Source organism: Petaurus breviceps, unplaced genomic scaffold, assembly GCF_028583685.1.
Source record: "Petaurus breviceps papuanus isolate PSGF00001 unplaced genomic scaffold, PetGlider_PUasm1.0 90625, whole genome shotgun sequence".
In the NCBI taxonomy this organism is placed as follows: Eukaryota; Metazoa; Chordata; class Mammalia; order Diprotodontia; family Petauridae; genus Petaurus; species Petaurus breviceps.
In genome coordinates, this window is record NW_027187289.1 from 5923476 (window position 1) to 5942307 (window position 18832).

Sequence of the window (18832 nt, forward strand, 5' to 3'; positions counted from 1 at the left end):
CTTCGGAAAGATTAATTTGTTCACACAGAGATGGCCGAATACTGCTCACGATTGAATTGGCATCCTCCTCCCCATGGGGAGAAAATGAGCCACTATTCAGGCTGAAGAGAAATTCTAAAAGCTAAACTCTGGCAACGGTAGAAGTCTGATTATCTATAAAAAGGGTTGAGAGATTTTGACTCCAAATGTAACAGTGTAGCTCTTTATATGTAAATAAACACACACATATACACACATATATGTGTATTGATGTATGTATGTATATATCCTGTGATTAAGCCAAAGTTCATCTCACATTGATAGATTGAATGACTTATAATCATCACTCTGGAAGGAGGACTATAATTAAAAGAAATGCTTTTCAGCATAATATCAATTATTTTTAATGTTAAAAATGGGGAGAGGGGCAGCTAGGTAGCACAGTGAATAGAGCACTGACCCTGGAGTCAGAAGGACCTGAGTTCAAATCTGGTGACACAACACAAAAACTAGCCATGTGACCTTGGGCAAGTCAACCCCAATTACCCTAACCTTCCCCCTCCAAAATAATGGGGGAGAAGTGTAGTTGCTGAGCAAGGCATTTGTCCTTATAAGGGAGAAATTGGGCATAAGATTTCAACTTCCAGATAATGTATGTGTTGCAATTAAACAGCTATCTATGGTATGATCATAGTGACCTGGACAAATGCTAGGTATAAATGTTCAGCCTTGCTGGACACTTCAATTTGACCTGTTTCTGGACATTACATTAAAGAGGATTAGATACTTACTGAAGAAGTTAACTAAATGTAATAGTCACTGGAATCTTCAGAAGTGATGAAATAAGTCTTTGTGCTCATTTGTAAAATAAAGGGATTGGCATGAGCTCATTCAACATGACTTGAGCTGTCCTTTGAAGGACCTCAAAACCTATTGTGCATTATTTGCTCTTAGGGGTTTATTGAATCCAGTAAAAATCCAATTTAATAGTATCAGGACAAACTGGAACCATTTCCTTGATGTGATCACAAGGAAGACATTTCCCCAACGATATCTATGTTGGGAATGTGATAAACATGGGGTTCTCTAAACCCTACATCTTAAAACTCTTTTAACTATTAATTAAGGTTGTGTGTGTGTGATGTCAGCATCCTCCCAAAACTTCCCTTCTTCTTCATTTCCGTGTTACAGTCAATCACGTATTTTGTCAGTCAACCAGGTTTGCAGTGTCAATGTCATCCTTAACTCTTAAATTTCACATAGTTAATCTGTTGCCAAATCTAGTAGTTTCTACCTTGACGGCATCTCTCCATACAGTCCCCTATTTCTACTTACAATCACCACCCTTGATTAAGTCCTTATTGCCTCTCCCCACAATATCCTCATAATTGTTTTCCCTACCTCAAATCTTCCCACATTCTAATTCATCCTCTACTCAGGTGCCCAGGTGACCAGTAATCTCTGGATTTTGACTATAACATTTCTAGGTATTTTCCATTTGGGGTTTCTTTTAGGAGGTGGTCAATAAAGTTGCTTTCTTCTTGATTTACCTCTTGTGCTTCTCTTAACTCACAGAATTTCTTCATTGAATTGTTTGTTTCTTTGCTTTGCTTGTGTCACCAACATCACTTCTTATATTGGAACTTTGTGACAGGGCCAGTATCTAGTGTTTAATACAGTCTTAGGTGCTATCTGGACGCCACTATGGCTACCCTGCCACACTTTTTGGGGTAGGCAAGTCCTGGTCCTCTTCCCTGCCTTCTACTATAACTGTTGTCTGGAACAGAAAGCTGGGACTGGTCCCTGACTTCCACCTTAATCCCAGATTTCTGCCTCTATCTCCTGGTGGCCCTATATGCACAGAGGCCATAGCCCTGCTTCTTTTTCTTTCTCCTTATTAAAGAGGTGATTTCTCTCCCTGGTGAAGTTCAGACAGGTTCCAACTGACTTTTGAAGATTGTGTTGACTTCAGACTTCCTGGAAGACCCTTTGGTTGAACTTTCAGACAAGTAGCTCAAGCTCCTCTCTCTTAGTTCACAGTCACCTGCTGGGATTTGGCATTGACCCCTGGTGGTGTCATCTCGGGCCCCATATGGATGGATATGAGAGACTGATTTGGCTACAAGCCTCCTGAAGGACCCCGTGAATGCTATAAAGATACCTTTCTCACTTCTCTGTCTATTTGCACAGTCATGTCCTTAGAACTGGCACATTAGAACAAAAAAATACGGACTCTCTGAAAAGCTGTTAAGTATAACTTGCTTTTCTTTTTAAATATATTGTAAATTTAACTTATTCCTTTCAAAGCTACCCTACTTCTCTGGGATTTTTCTGACATCTCTTTTTGAACTCTTTTGCATAGACAAAAAAACTTTATTTTTTGCAGCAAAATATATATTTTAAGTTTATTAGAGGCAGAGCAAGTGAATTAATGATAGTGGATGTTGGTCTCACACAATAATCATTATGTTTATTATGTTTCTTGGTCCATTCCCATATAGTGAAATGAGGTGTGGACCCCACATATGGAAAAGGACTGTCATTGTGTTGCTTGAAGGGAGTCATAATAGACATCCCTAGCTGCTTTTCCCACCTGCCCTTCACCAGTGTAAATTTTCAGTTTACAGAAGGGGAAGCAGGAAGTTGTGGCCAAAGTCATTCTGTTCTCCTTAGAGAAAGGGGATACTAGCTACTATGTCTATGATATCAGGCTAATTATATGAATCTTCTCCCTTAACTATTATTTGTCTAGGGTATTTGATTGGGTTTGAGCTGAATTCTTATTGCTTTGTCATTTGGGGAGAGGGGAGGTAAGGTCCCAAGCTCTATATCTAAGACTTGACCCCTTTTCCACCTATAAAATACTTTACCTGTGTTCTTCACTGATACTTACAACTACTCATTGATGCAGGTGATGCTTTGCTCATATTCAACCTGGTAGGAAGAATATCAGATTATTTGTCTGCTTTGCAATCCATCATGAACACACATAGAGAGTAGCAAAGAAATCCATTGGTTCAGATCATAGCAAAATAGAAATCAGAGAAAGTATACATAGGAGGATATTTACCAGGCAATACAGAGTGAAAGAGCTCTCCCCTTGGAAGCAAGATAACTCAGCTCAAACAAGAGAAAAAGTCCTGGATCTCAACCAAAGGGAAATTCCTTGAAATGTCTACTATAGTTAGCTGGGAACCAAGACATGATGGAGACGGTCAGCTCCTCTGATGTCTTCCCAAAGACTTTTCCTTCAGAAGCTTCAAGTGGGCTTTGCTTCTCCCATCTTCTCTCTCAAAAATGGAAGCCAGGAGTAACCAAAGAGATTTAATGCTCAAAGAAGACCAGTTCTAAAGGGGACTGACTCTGATGAATCATGAAGAGATACTTACCAACTCTGCCCCATCCCTGCCCACAGCAAGGCATTTGTATCCACCAATAAGGAGAGAGCCCCATACCAATAGTCCTTTGGACAGGGGTTGCACTCTTTCCCTTGGCCAAAAAGCTTTGTGGTCAAAACATAAATCAAATGAACATAACAGCAAAATACAAACAAGCATTCTCAGATATGTAGTACAACAATAAACATATGCAAGCATACAAGCAAGGTACTTTTCACAAGAACAATCCCCTAGACTAATAATATTTAATTAAGTTAGATATCATTCCAGCCTGATTCCCTCTTTCCCTGAAGAGAGCAGAGTGGCAGTCTCTGTCTCCAACTTCCTGCTTTCCCTCTTGGCAGAAATTAATCTTCCTTAGGAAAGAGCAGAGGAAGAGGAGGCTAAAGACATCTATTTTGCCTCCCTTTGAGTCACATGATGAGATCCCCTCACTATATTTGGGGGACAGCCCTCATACAGAAAAAATAAGTTATATGTAAGCAATGCTTTTAAGATATAAAATATTTTGCCTGTGTTCTTCATTGATACTTACAACTACTCAATGATGCAGATAATGCTGTGCTCATACTCAACCCCTCACTTTCATTTCCTTGCTAGGAAAAAATATCAGATTATTTGTCTGCTTTGCAATCTCAGTAACATTTTAACTTGGATTTTAAATGAATGAATGAAAACAATATTAAGCACTTTCTATATTCTAGGCACAATGATAAGTGTTGGCAATAAAATTTGGGCAGTATCTTCTCTCAAGGAGTTTATATTCTAATTGGGAAAGATAGTTTATGTGAGAGAATGGAGGAAATTTTGATCTGACAATCGCAAGGTTGATGACTGAAAAATAAGGAAGTTGACTGATGCACCTTTCCCCAAAGCACTTGTTGTATTGTTATGCTTATTGTGCTCAAGACTAAAGGTGGAAGGGAGGCTAGGTGGCAAAGTGAATAGAAACCCTGTCCTGGAGTCAGGAGGACCTGAGTTCAAATCCAGCCTCAGACACTTAGCACTTATAGCCATGTGACCTTTGTTGAACACAACTCCCCCCTTTCCTTCCCCTAATTGATCTTTGAGCAGGAATTTCAGCACAACTTCACCCTTCCCTCCCCTAATTGATCCTGAACAGGAATTTCATCCTAGGATAAAATCCCTGTTCCATTCTTTCCTGTCCCCTGCCCACCCCACCCACCTACCAGATATTCCCTATCTCCGCCCATTCTAGGTTCCCTGTCCCTCAGCCTAGGGAAAAACTTTGCAGGCATGGGAAAATTAAAATATACTCTGACCAATCACTGCTTGTAGTTTCAGCTTACATAACCTTACTATTGTAATCTGTTTAAAAACCGGCACATTGTCCATGCCAACTCATTGTCTGATCTGGGTATGTGACCCTGGCAGTCCCGCAGTAATAAAATCCACTTCCAAATTTATTCTTGGGGATCTTCTGTCTCGTTCCTTTATGCTCTACACTTTGGGCAATTCACTTAACCCCAATTGTCCTGCCTTCCCCCCTCCAAAAAGCAAAAATAAAAAAAGACTAAAGGTGGAACTTGGGGAAGGTAGAGGGTACCCACTTAGAAGTAAGTGGAGAGATAGACTGAGAGGTGAAATTGATCAGTTCGACATAATGGGCAAGGTAAGTGTGTTTTCCCTCACCCTTCAAGATAGCTCAGCACCAGCGTGAAAATTCCCAGGGAACAGTGGGTTAACTTAACCAGGAACTCAAGGTATGGTTTCTAGAGGATTGGGTACTGCTCCAGTTAGCAAGAAGTATGGTAGAAATAAGACTGATGATAAGATAGCACAAGTGGATGGCTGGAGAGCTGAGAGAGACCTGAGACATTTTGTTCAGGTTTCTCATTTTGCAAATGAGAATTATGAGATAGATGGAATGTCTTTCCTAAGATCATGCAAGCAGGAAATGCAGACCTAGAAATAGTAACAACAATAATAATAGCACTTTTATAATATGTTAAGATTTGCAAAGCACTTCACATATATTATCTTATTTGATCCTCACAGCAACCCTACAAGGTAGATCCTTTTGCCACTTTACAAGTGAGGAAAATGAGGCTGAGAGAGGTTAAACAATTTTCCAAGAGATCACAAAGTTAATAGGTGTTTGAGGAGAGGAATTTGAACTCAGACCTTTTGAAGTCCAGCATTCTAGGCATGGTGCTACCCAACTGCATACAAAATTAGGTGCTGGGTCCCAATCCAGTACTTTCCAATAGCTCTCTTGAGCTATCTACTATTAGTAAATACTACTAATAGCTAGCTAGCTATTCTGTCGCTCAAAATTATGCCTTAAAGGGTACATGGTATATTCTCATTTTCCCGCAAACCATATTTTAAAAGAACTGAAAAGAATAAGTGAACCTAATACAAAGAAAGAGTAATTGTAAAGAGGCCTTATTTGAAACCATTGTTCTTTTTTTTAAGGCAACAGGAACTATCCAAATAAAACAGGAATTGAAATGACCTTTTGTTTCACCTAATTGCTATGCAAACAAATATTCCTAGACCATTTCATTAGTCTAATAAACAACAGTGAACATAATTGACCCAAGAGCCTTTCCCAGCAAGGGAAAGAATAGAAAAAGATGACACAATGGAGGCTAAGTGATTACATATTTTAAATAATGATAAGCCAGACATTACACAAAAGAGCGTTGGCAGAGGAGCTGTGATTACTTTTTTGTCTCATTTGATCTTTGGTTAATACACCTGATCATTGCCTTATCATCCAGAAGCTTGATGTCTCACTCATTTTTTTTTCCATGGCCTATGTAATGAATCATATTATTAATTCTACTGGGACTCTTAATTTGATATTAATTTACTATGCTACAAAATGTCAACTGCTTTGTGAGACATTTAATTATCAAAATGCTAACCTCTTCTTGCTGTTCAGAGTAAATTGAAATTCTAATTTTTTTTAAGTTTTGATTTAAGGTAGGAGATGATGGCTTGCTTATTTTCATTTGACCAAAGTTCTTCCTTGCAGAAGCATTATTCCCAGACAGATTTTAAAGCTGAGAAACACCAGCACAAGGTTTTGACAACCACTAGTCTTACTTGAAGATTATAGGGTGACATATTCAGATACCATGGCAACAGATACTATCATCATCTGTGAGGCTTCTTAAGTTACTCTTCAGAACATTTGAAGGGGGTACTAACTAGCATTTATTTTTAAAATTGCTTTAAAATGGAATTGCATTAGGATAAGTAATTTGAACAGTTGCTTCTCAGAAAGGCTTCTTCTTGGTCAGCAGTAACATCCATATATATGATGTAGGGCACAAAACACCATCTCCATTTTTTTCCCTTTTTTTAAGAGCCTGGTTCTTCCCATCTCACTCAGGCTGGAAGTTTACTGCCTACTTGCAACTTGATACCACTACTGCTCAGTATAGCACCTTTAATCTGCTCCATTTCTGACATGATCTGGTCTTCCCCTTCTTGGGCAAACTGGGGGTCATTCATTCACTCAGCAAACTGATGCTGAACTTAGTGCAGAAATTCAAGTAACATAGCCCAGTGCAGCTCAGAACTACTCTATTGCAAGAGTTGTAAAAGCCTCAGCCACCCCAGTAGCAGTGATGACAGACGTAACCCCTATCCAAAAGCCCATTGGTGTATGACTCCTTATTCTTATTGGTGGAGATGAATGCCTTGTGTTGGATGAGGGGTGTCCACAGTTGGGAAGTGGTACTCATCCAGTATGAGGGACTCTTCAGGGTCAGTTCCCTTTTGTATTGACCGGTCAAGCCTCAAGTGTGCTTTTACTGTCTTCAAGAACTCTTGGCTTCCAGAGAGAAAATGGAAAAGGCCAATCCCACTTCAGGTTGCTGATGGAAAAGACTATGGGCTTGTTTGTCTTCAGTTGTCTAGAATAACTGAAAAGAATGTGAGGGCCTCTGGGAAAAAAAACACAACTTCCCTGCTCCAGCTCTTTTGATTCAGGCTGTTGTGACAATTTTTTTGGTGGGGGGGGGGGAATGAAGGGAAATATGGATAGGACACAACTGTTTGAAATTGATTTGAAGGCAAAGGATTACAATAAGGGAATTAAGTAAGGGCAGCTAGGTGGCTGAGTGAATAGAGCACCAGCCCCAAGTTCAAATCCAGCCTCAGATACTTAACACAAAAACTAGCCACGTGACCTTGGGCACATCACTTAACCCCAGTTGCTCCTCCAAAAAGAAAAAAAAAAGAAAAAAAGGGAATTAAGTGGGCATTGAAAGGATTTTTAAATTCTAGGTTAGGAGAGACTTGAGATAAGGGCTTGAATCTACCAGGTAGAAATGAGTTAAAAAATACACTCTAACTGAGCTTTGATTATTATATTTGATTATTATAATTTGATTATTACCGAGGTGTGCTTGCTCATAACCTCAGTTATACTGTTAATTGTCAGGCTCCCTTTATTATGGATAAGCGTTTTTAATCTATTAAACCCTGATTAGTATTCAAGATTATCATTCGGCAACAAGAAAAGAGGAAATACAGAAGCTTGGAGCAAAGAGAAACTCAGCAGCTTTGAGAACCAGAGTGATGATAAAAACCATGAAACCAAGGGAGTCTTGTTTAGCAGCAGGCCGAAACACCTAGCCAAGGCTGATGCGACATCACTGTCCCTGCCAGAGGTTACATACCTAGCATAGACCCCATGCCACAAGAAGCCAGTAGGTGCCTTTCACTGAGCAAAGGTATTCAGGTGATAACATCTCCAGAAGACCTTGGTGGCTGTCCCTGGTGGTTTAATGGTAATGGTAAATTGAAGATCTTCTTTGACCCTTAATAGGCTTAGGTGAATTTGAGGACCTTTTTTGATTTGAAAATGTACTCTGTCCCCTAATGAGCTGAATGTGGTCACATGGAGCCTGTGGTGGGAGGAGTTTGTTGGAGGGTAGAGCAGATCCCACAGGAGAACCTTGCTTAGGGGAGGCTTGTTTTTCAGGAAGGCCCAACTTTTGTTACTTTGTAATCAAATGGGTCACAAGGGTTTCGATGTTCTCTGACCCTGGAGAAGGCTATATATACCTCTGAGGTGAACTTTTGCTTTGGGACTCACTTTGGGAAGAGTTATGTGATTTGGACAGATGAGACTCTGGGCAACCGTTGAGCCCCATGGCTTTGAAAACTCAGATATTGGTGCTTCTCTCTCTGGTGCCTAACTAGGTATGGATGTAATGGTCAGACAGCTAGAAGCCCTGTCTGCTGGTCTCTTTCCCTATTTGTAGTTTTTGTCTGCTTCTAACTTCTGTTTGTATCCTCCGAAGTTCAGGGTGCTTACTTTTTCCCCTGAACTAGGTAAATGATATGTTTGATTAAAGTAAATTGTTAACCTCTTTTTGAGTTGCTTTCCTTTACAAAAGCAGATCACAGAACCTGTGCTAGCAGCCATCCTAGGTATGCTAGGGTGCATGCTGCTACAGTGGGGTGTTGGGATTTTTTTTTCTTAGTATCTGATAGATAACTATAGGAAGTGCATCTTAAGTAAAACTCCTCCACAAAAGCAATTATAGAAATATTTTTCCTAAAGCATCTCAGACATTTTAAGTTTTCCCCCTTAGTTGTATATTAGAGTTGTATAATATAGCTGTATATTAGAGCTTCAATTCCAATATCAAATCAAATGTATTTATTATTTGTTGTTTGAGCAAAGATACCAAATAAAAATTTGCTTTTATAACATTACAAAAAATTACAAATTAAAATAAAATACTATAGATGGAGAATTCTGGTACATTTTAGTTTAGCCGAGAAATATATCTATTTTGCCTATTATGTTCAAATTAATTATTCTAACTTTTATCTTTGAACTCTATAGAGACTCAAGTCATTATTTTACAAATGAGGGAACTGAGGACCAGAGAAGCTAAATGACTTGGCTAAGGGCCACACAACTACATTGCCTAGATAGGCAATGAAAGTTCTGGCATCAGAAACATATCCTGACCTATAATTCACGATTATTTCCAATACACCATTCTCTCTTTTTCCCCTCTCTCTCTTTAGTTTTCCTTCTCTCCCTGACTCTGCTTCTTGTCTTTCCCTTGTTCTTTCTTTTTATTATTAGTCCTTTCCTATGTTTCCCCATTATATCTTTTTTATTATTTTTTTTTGGTCAAGCTGTATACTTTAATACAGTGTATTTTTATGGATGCCCTTATTATGTCACATGCATGTTTTTATTATAACAAAGATGTTTTAAAAAGATAAACATTCAAACCAACCAAGCATTCTGTTAGAGAGTATATACAATATTTCATACCAATAGCCCCCAGTCTTTGCAGAGAGAGGTGAGAGTCATACTTTCCCAATGAAACTAGTGTTCATAGAGGATAGAGTGCTGGCTCTGCAGTCAGGAAGGCTCAGATGTTTAGTAGCTATATGACCATTACCTTGTGTGCTCCTCAAGGACCCAGACTAGTTCCTGGCCCAAGGTAGGCACTCAACAAGTGTTTATTGACTGACTGACCCTTGCCAAGCCATTTAACCTTTGCAAACCTCAGTTTCCTCATTTGTAAAATGGGCATCATCATAATAAGACTTATCTCTCAGAGTTATGGTGAAAGTAAAATTGTGTATTTGTAACAAGCTTTGCATATATAAGGGCCACCTGTCACTTACATCTTTCACAAACATTTCCAGGGTCAGTTTGTTCATAACAGAGTGTTTACTTTAAATTTGTTATTTCTGCTCTTGGTTTTTTTTTCATTTACATTGTTATAGCCACTGTACACATTTTATACATGTTCTGCTTACCTCCTTCTGTGTCAATTCATGAAAATCTTCTCATGCTTCTTTGAATTATACCTATACGTAATTTCTCATAGTTTAGTAACATTCCACTACATTCACATGCAACCATCTATTTAGGCATTTCCCACTCAAAAGATTCCTACTTTATTTCTAAATCTTTGTTTAAAAATGAATATTTTAAAATATTTTTTTTAAAAATGAATATTTTGGTATATATGAAACCCCTTTTTTCTGTTGTTGCTTTTTGTAGTAGGATCTATATTTGGCATATAGATATTTATATTTAGTATTTAGATATTTACTTACCTTTTTTTAATTTAAAAGTACAATCCAGATTGCTTTGCAAAATGTAATTACAGCATTTAAAAACAAATCCTTGAGGTTCTATTTTAATAACCAAAATCCTTTGCTTGTGCCCTTTTCAGGTTGCTAAGACCTGTCTAGGCTTGCATTCTACTGGCATCTGTCTTTGAAACAACAGGAACATTTTGGTGCCACACTCAGATGTCATAATAGGATTTTGGTATACCATGTGATCTGTTTATATACCCATTAAGAACCAGAGAGTCTCAAGATTGTAGAGTTGGAAGGAAACACAAAACTATTCAATAAAGATTCTGTTGAATTCATCCCATTTAGAATATCCATGATAATTAATTATCTATGTATATCCTTTCTTTAAATACTTCCATCTATGGAATCTAGAAGCAAGGAGAAGCTCAGCAGAATCAGTAAGAACAGAGAGACACCAAACCATAAGACCAGCAGAAGTGGGGAATTAAGATAAAAAATAATTTATTAAGTGTTTTTATATATGCCATGTACTATGCTAAATGCTGGAAATACAAGTGCAAATAGAAAGAATAGCAGTGTTTGACATAAAAGAGCTTGTATTTTGATGTGGGAAGACAATAGAAAAAAGGTATCTAACAAGTGGAGGGAGGGGAAAGGGAGGGAAAAGATGCCCACATGGTGGCATTGAGAATAAGGGAGAAAATTTGGAGTCTTAGCCTGGAACCCATAGAGGAATGAAAATATGGTTGGCCTGGATACTTTCTTTAAAGGCTCTCCTGGGAGAAACCAAACAATCAAAGAAAAGAGGCCCAGTAGTGGAGGATATTCCCAGGGTGAGAAGGCCAGAAGTAGAGTGAACTTCCAAGGTGATGTGGTTACAAGAGCTTGGTGGAGAAAGCCTGGAGATTCAGGAGTGGAATTTAAAGAGGAATGAAGAAACTTACCCTGCCACTCAAGGCCAATAGAGAATACCACCCAAAAGACAATGCCAGATTCTAAATCACTGTCTCCATTTTTAATAAAATTGAATATCTTTGAAAGTATTTCCTTATGTTGAATTGGAACCTGTCTCCCATTACATATCTGTTGTTCTAGTTCTACATTCTCATGCCAAACAGAACTGCTGCAATCCTGTGATAACCCTTCAAATATTTGGAAACTTTAATTGTGTGCCTTAAGCATCCAGGCTATTGTCATTCCATGTGCTCTCTTCTGGATAAGTCCCAGGCTGGCACCTAGATCTCTTCTTCACCATCACCACTTTTTTCCTGTGTTACTTTAAAAAAATCATATTTTATCCTCCAATTAGAACTGAAAACTCCTTGAGGAAAGAATAGACTATGGCTTACTTCATTCTTATATATTGAAATCCTTGGCACAGTGCTTTCCATTCAGTGCGCATTTAATAAGTGGTTTGTTAAGTGAATTTGACTCTTGATGAATGAGTTTTCTAATTATACTTAGATGTATAAAGTTTGCATAAAAATGTCTAAAATTTAACAGGAATTATTTTCAAGCTCATTGGCCTGTAATTGAAATTATTTACCGAGTTTTCAAAATCCAGGGATTTGCCTTTGTTAAGTCCTGAAGGCACTTCTCCCATTCACTTGTGATTCCTCAAGAGAGATCTGAAGGAAGAAAAATAAGCTTATTTGTAAGTCTGGTTTTTTCCTCTGTAATTTGAATACAGATTATCTGGCCCAGATGACATGAACTCATAGGGCAACTAGGCTTTCAGGATTCTTTTTTTTTATCAGCTATTAACATTAAATTTTAATTCCAGATTGACTATTTTTGTTTTGTCTCTTTGAGTATTAAGATATCCTCCCTTGTAAGTAAAACAGAAGCCAAATGGTAGTTGGATACTCCTGCCTTGCCTCCATGGTTTATTATCATCTTTTTATCTACACCAATCAATATTATCCCTTCCTTTACTTTCCTTTTGCTTGCAGCATAACTAAACATGTTCTCATTGGCTTAAGTTTTTATTACAAGTCTCATTTTACTCCTGGCTATATCCTTCTTGATCCTGTTATTGTGGGCCACTATTTTTTTAATTAGACTTCATCTACTTTCGGTGTTATTTTCATAGATCTTTAAAAAGTTTCATATAAAATGAAATTAACAAAATCAGCTGCCTTTTCTATTTGACTTTCATAAAAGGTTTGTTAACTAGGTGAAAAAAAGTAGTTAAAATTGTTTTGATTTTTAATCTTCATCATATTTAAAACCTCATTTGGACTTCAGTTTCTCTACCATTTTCTAGCTTGGGATATTATTTCATTTCTCTCAGAAAGATTTCAGAATTTGTTATTTTTCTGAGAATTCTATTTATATCTAAGGCTTCATGTAGCACCATCAACATTCTACTGACAAATTCTCTTCTTTTCTTACTTAGTTTACTAAATTTCTTCACATGGAAATTTATTTAGGCAGGGTTGAGTCAGTTGGGGTTAAATGACTTGCGCAGGGACAAATAACTAGTAAGTGTCAAGCTGGATTTGAACTCAGGTCCTTCTGACTACCTAGCTGCCTGCTCATATAAATTTAAAAAAATGGATTTGGTGGCCTCCCAAATCCTTTTGTGGCCCTAAAAATTGATCTGAGATTACATAATTCTAAGATCATCTCATAAAAAATACACTTAAAAAATCTTTAAAATGACCTTTTGATATATTGTAATTAATGTTCATTGAATGAAGCTCATACCTTTTATACATAAAAATGTGATTTTGCAGTTTTTTTGGATCATAACCTAAGCAGTATAAAAAGGCTTTTTTCTTTTTGAACAATAATTAGTAGAAAGAATCATCCTGTTAGTGTTCAAACTTTTAATTCTTCGGAACAAATACAAAAGCATGGCCATGAGGAAAATGTTCTCTGTTTGCTGGGCAACAACAGATTTGGTGTCTTCATGGAGTATAAGCTCAAAATGCTACCATGAGAGCAGGCAGATGGAAAAATATATGCAGCCTTGAGAGTTATCAAGCCATGAAAAAAATTAACAGAATGAAAATAAACTAATAACCCAGTAGCAGATCTTTACCAAATGGGGCTTGAAAAGCTAGCATGTAGCAAAAGCTACCAAGATAGTTGCAGGAAGAGAAACAGAACTATTTTGCATGGCACATTTGGGAATTGGCATGAGAGATTGCTCTAGATAATAATGAGTTATCATTTCAATGTTAGTCTGCTGCTGAGTACAATGACTAATTTATATGTCATCAGTCAACTCTGTCATAGAGTTGTTGATTTTCATTTACATTTTCTATAAATATAGTACTCTGCATGAGATACCAGTGGGAAATGTTAATTTGGGGGTAATGCTTAGTCAGGTTATTTACAGTGATCCTGAGACATGTTTGTCCTTGACAGAGGAATTTAATTAATGATTAAATCATATGGTGGAAGGAGCTCTGGTTGTGAAGTTCGGGTAACTTCATCCCAATTGAACAGCTCCATTGAACACTTATTTGTGTCCTTAGACATATTCCTCATCCTCAGTTTCTCCCCACAAAAAACCCCACCATAATGATACCACTTGCGCTACCTATCTCATGTTATGAAGAAAAGTTGCTAGTAAATCCTAAAGCTCTAAATAAATATGTATTCTTGCTAGTTTTAATTATGTTACACATGCAGGTATGATTTTGGTTTTCTTTCCTCTGTCTTTTAAGGTTTCATATATAAGTTAATATCTGAGTAAGAAAACAAGAGAATTTGTCAGTAGAATTTTGATGGTTCTACATGAAGCCTCACATAAATATACTTTAAAAAATAACAAATTCTGAAATCTTGCCTTCAAATATTTATCTGTTGGGTGACTTTGGGTCAGATACTTAAATTCTGTTTGAGCCAGTTTCCAACTTAGGGGAAAAAAACAGAATTCATCATATTCAATTATTGTATTTATGAGATGTTAACCTTTGAAGGGACTTTAGAGGTTGTCTAGACCAGTCTCTTCACTTTGCAGAGGAGAAACCTGAGATTTTGATATTAAAAATGAAAGCAAAGCGAATTTAAATACACATTCCTAAAGGAAAGAGGTAATATTCATTACCAAAATGAGCAATACATTAAAAGTGAATCATAAGACTAATGCTTATCAGTGGTACCTCAGTGGCATACTTTAATGAGGAGCATAATGGAATTACTCTAAATGCATATATTTTTTTTAGCATTGCTCATTAAATTGTTGACATTTTATTGGTTGTCTGGGAACTAGCCAATCAACATATTGAGAAATGAGGTTTTTATGCATGATTTGAGGTAGGTCAAGGGATGCTTGAATATAGGGGGAAAAGTTTTCTTTCAGGAAATCATGATACACTAAAGGTGAAGTGTAAAGAGTATTGTATTTCAACCCAAGGGCATTGTAAGAATAGGAAGACACTTATTTTTTTTTGTGGGGGGGGCATCTCAGATTTTTTTTTTCATGAAACAAGATATCAGACTTTATATTTATGGTTCCTTCCAGCTCTAAAGCTATGCTATGATGGATTCTTCTTTTTAAATGCAAATAGTAGTAATAGCAAGTAGTATTTTCATCCTTCTTATATATGACTTCTGAAGAGTGAAGTATAGGGAGAATTAGGCAAATTTCCAGATAATTCAGGATTCATCTGTAAAATTCAGGTCAAATTGTTTTGTTTTGTTTTTCATCTTTTTAACCTGTATTATCGTACTCATTTTATTTTTGTAGGTATGGGATGACTTTAGTAAGAAATTAGAAAAAGTTCAGAATGTGTTACAGAAAAAAGAGACCATAGTTTGAAAGATCAGGTTATTCGAAGATACTCAATTACTGGAATGTTAAGAATAACTCTATCTATGCTACAGACCCCATTGGACTCTACTGGGGAGGCTGATTTAAATCCATAAAGCCACTGGCACAGCAGATATGGACTCCCATCCTGTTTAGGTACTTACTAGCTGTATGACTTTAGGGGAAGTCCTTATCCTCTCAGCCTCAGTTATTCCCTTTTTTATCTGTAAAATGGTTTTAATAATAGTACCTACTTCACAGAACTGTTCTGAAGATCAAGTAAGATGTGTGAGAGTATATGTGCATATTTGGTTTGTATAATTTCACATATCTGTGTATGTATGTATGTTTAAATGCACACACATATAGATATATATTATATGTAAGGCCAAACATATATATGTATACATATACAGATATGTTGGAAATATGTTATACATATATTACTAATATAAGTATACAATTATATTTATGTGAAGTCCCATGTAGAAATTATTATTATCAATATCGTAATCAGAACCTCAATTTTCTTCTCTGTAAAGTGAAGGGGTGGGACTATATGACTTTTTTTTTGCTTTTTGGAGGGGGAAGGGCAATTGGGGTTAAGTGACTTGCTCAAGGTCATACTGCTACTAAATGTTAAGTGTCTGAGGCTGGATTTGAACTCAAATCCTCCTGACTCCTGGGCTGGTGCTCTACTCACTGTGCCACTTAGTTGCCCCCATATAACTTCTAAGGTCCCTTCTGGCTCTATGATCTTACTGGATTTCAATTTTTTACCCCACAGTAAAAGAAAGTATCACTATCAATGATAAATATGGTCCATAAACAATTTCATATTCCGTCTTCGGTGTTTATATCCCACCCTCAACTCAAGAACTAAGTCCCTTGCTCTGTTATGCCATCTAGTTGAGAATTACAAGCAATTAGGAGTTGACAGCTCATTTGGGGGGAAGTTATAGGGGAGAGTAGGGAACCATTTCGTGATGCCAAATGACTAGGAGATATTTTCAGGCTACCCAGAAACTGGCACCTTTATAAATGACTTCATGCTTTGATCCTTGGGTGCCAGTAAAGCAAGCTCAGCACTCTGGTTCCTGGATGTGATCACTTCTTTTCTGACATTGTGTGCTGAGGGTTGGAATCTCAGCAGGTCAGTATATTTGTCTCCCTATTTTACTCCCCATGGTATGGATAAGATGAAAATTTCACCTGGATGTCTCCAAGTCTGATGTTAAATTTCCAGTAAATTCTTAGAACTTTAGACTTTTTCTCCTGAAAGAAAAAAATTGCCTGCAAGTGTGGCTTCATTAAAATATAATTGACATTTTCAAGGCCAAGAACATTTTCTCTGGCAAGAAATACTCCTTTCTGGTAAAACAAAACGAAACGAAACAAAAAACTGCTACTTTACTATAGAACCATGCCCTGAAGTTTCAAATTTATGTTGTGGATTCTTACAGATCAAGAAGACTTTACCACCTACTGGTGCTCAAAAGCTAACATGCATGAATCCAGAAATTGGAAATTCCAAAGGAAAGCTCTATGCACTTACAGAAAGTGAATTGAGTTATACCTGTAAAAATATATCTGTCCATGTTTATACATACATAATGGTCCCTCCCCTCAAAGACCTCACACATTTGAATGGGAGAGATACTATGCAAATAATATACATATATATGGTGTCATTAAAAGGCAATTTCAGATGGAAAGGACTAGCATCAGGTGGAGGAGCAGTGGCCTTCAACAGAAAGTGAGACCTGAGCTGAGTTTTGAAGGAAGCCAGGGAAGCTGTGGGGAAAAGATGAGGAGGAATAAGGAAAATAGCATTTGTATATAATTTGATGTTTTGTAAAACACCTTAAATATATTATTTAATTTGATCCTCACAACAACCTGATGAGGTAGATGCCATTATTCCCCATTTTGCAGATGAGGAAACTGAGGTTAAAAGGGGCAAATAACTTGCCCGTGGTCACACAGACTAGTTAAGTTTCTGTGATAGGATTTGGACCCAAATCTAGTATTCTGTCTACTTCATCTCTTAGCTGTTGAAGAAGACAATTCTAGACATGAGGATAGCCAATGGAAAGGAAAAAAAATGCATGGAGATAAGAAATACAGGGTGCTGTGTGAGATACAGCAAGTAGGCTAGTGTAGCTGGGCCATGGTGTGTGTGTGTGTGTGTGTGTGTGTGTGTGTGTGTGTGTATGTATGTGTCTGTCTCTCTGTCTGTGTGTGTGTGTCTGTGAAATGGAAGAAGATTAGAAATGTAGGAATGGGCCAGGCTGTCAATGATTTTTAAAGCTGAAGAGAGGATTGTAGAGGCTTCAGAAGCAGATAAAGAGAGGATGTTCAGGTGGCTAGTGTAGACTGATTTCTCAAGCACTTTGTCAAAGATAGGAGTCATCCAGAGTAAATGGAAAGCAACTACAGGGGAGAAATTCTTGCATCTGAAGGGCTGGAAGCCCTCCTGCATGAGGTGGCATTCCAGCTGAGTTATGAAGGAAATCAGGATTCTAAGAAGGGAGGAGAGAGTTTTAGGACTAGAGTAGATCTGGAAACCAGAAGCAGTGGCTAATGGAGCAATGGCGATTGTCAGCGTTTATGTGGTGAACAAGGCCAGCGGCCTCATCTACCAACTGGACCAACTACATGCCTCCAGCCAAGGCTGAGAAGACCTTCAGCCACCTGCTGGACATGCTAGTCAAGCTACACGACGAGAACGTTCTCGTTGCCTTTTGGCCATCGGGACCGCATTCAGGTGGGCCACGCGGTTCTCTCTATCAATGGCATGGATGTGAATGGCAAATACACTGTGGACAGAAAAGAGGTGCCGGAGTACCTGGGTTACCCCATGTCCTTCGGCCACGGTCGACCCCCGGGGGTCTCACGTCCAACAAGAGGCTGAAGCTGGCCTTCATGTTCCACTCACTGTTTGCCATCAGCTCTCACCTGTCTCCTGAGCTGGGGAGTTCAGGCATCAAGATGCTCGAGAGAGACACCTTCAAACTTCACTGCTTCCAGACACTGACAGGTAGCAAGTTTGTAGTACTGGCAGATCCTCAATGGGGTGGGATTGATTCTCTTGTGAAAGATCTATGAGATTTATTCAGACTTTGTCCTCAAGAATCCATTCTACTCTTTAGAGATGCCTGTCAGGTGTGAACTGTTTGACCAGAATCTGAAGCTAGCCCTGGAAGTGGCTGAGGAGGCTGGGACTTTTGGGCCAGGATCATAGGCCCTCCAGCAAAGACCAGAGCTTGAGACAGACCCAGCCATTTTACTAGGATGCAGATCCAAATTCCCATGTTAGAACACATCAAGAAGAGTGGAGCCTGAGCAAGAGAGGGGAGTGTGGTACTTTTAAGAACCAACTATTCAATGTACCGTCTTCTCTTCCCTGTATATAATTGTCATACCTCCCCAATGTTGTACAGATCTACTTATGAAAGGAGGGAGACCTAATTAAAGATACTGTAATAAACATTCCTGTGAATCCTTAAAAAAAAAAAAGGAAGGAGAGAGAACTTTCCAGGAATGGGGGACAATCAATGAAAAAGAAAAAAAAAACATTGGGATGGGAGATGCATGGGAGGCAGAGCAGGTACTACTAGAAATT

At 38.0% G+C, this 18832-nt stretch overlaps 1 protein-coding gene and 1 pseudogene across 1 annotated transcript in view; both read left to right on the forward strand.

Annotated features, from left to right (window-relative positions):
- ITGBL1 (integrin subunit beta like 1) overlaps positions 1 to 18832 on the forward strand; it is a 385210-nt gene that overhangs the window by 311873 nt on the left and 54505 nt on the right. The window lies entirely within an intron of this gene.
- On the forward strand, positions 17799 to 18451 carry LOC138143003 (trafficking protein particle complex subunit 4-like; annotated as a pseudogene).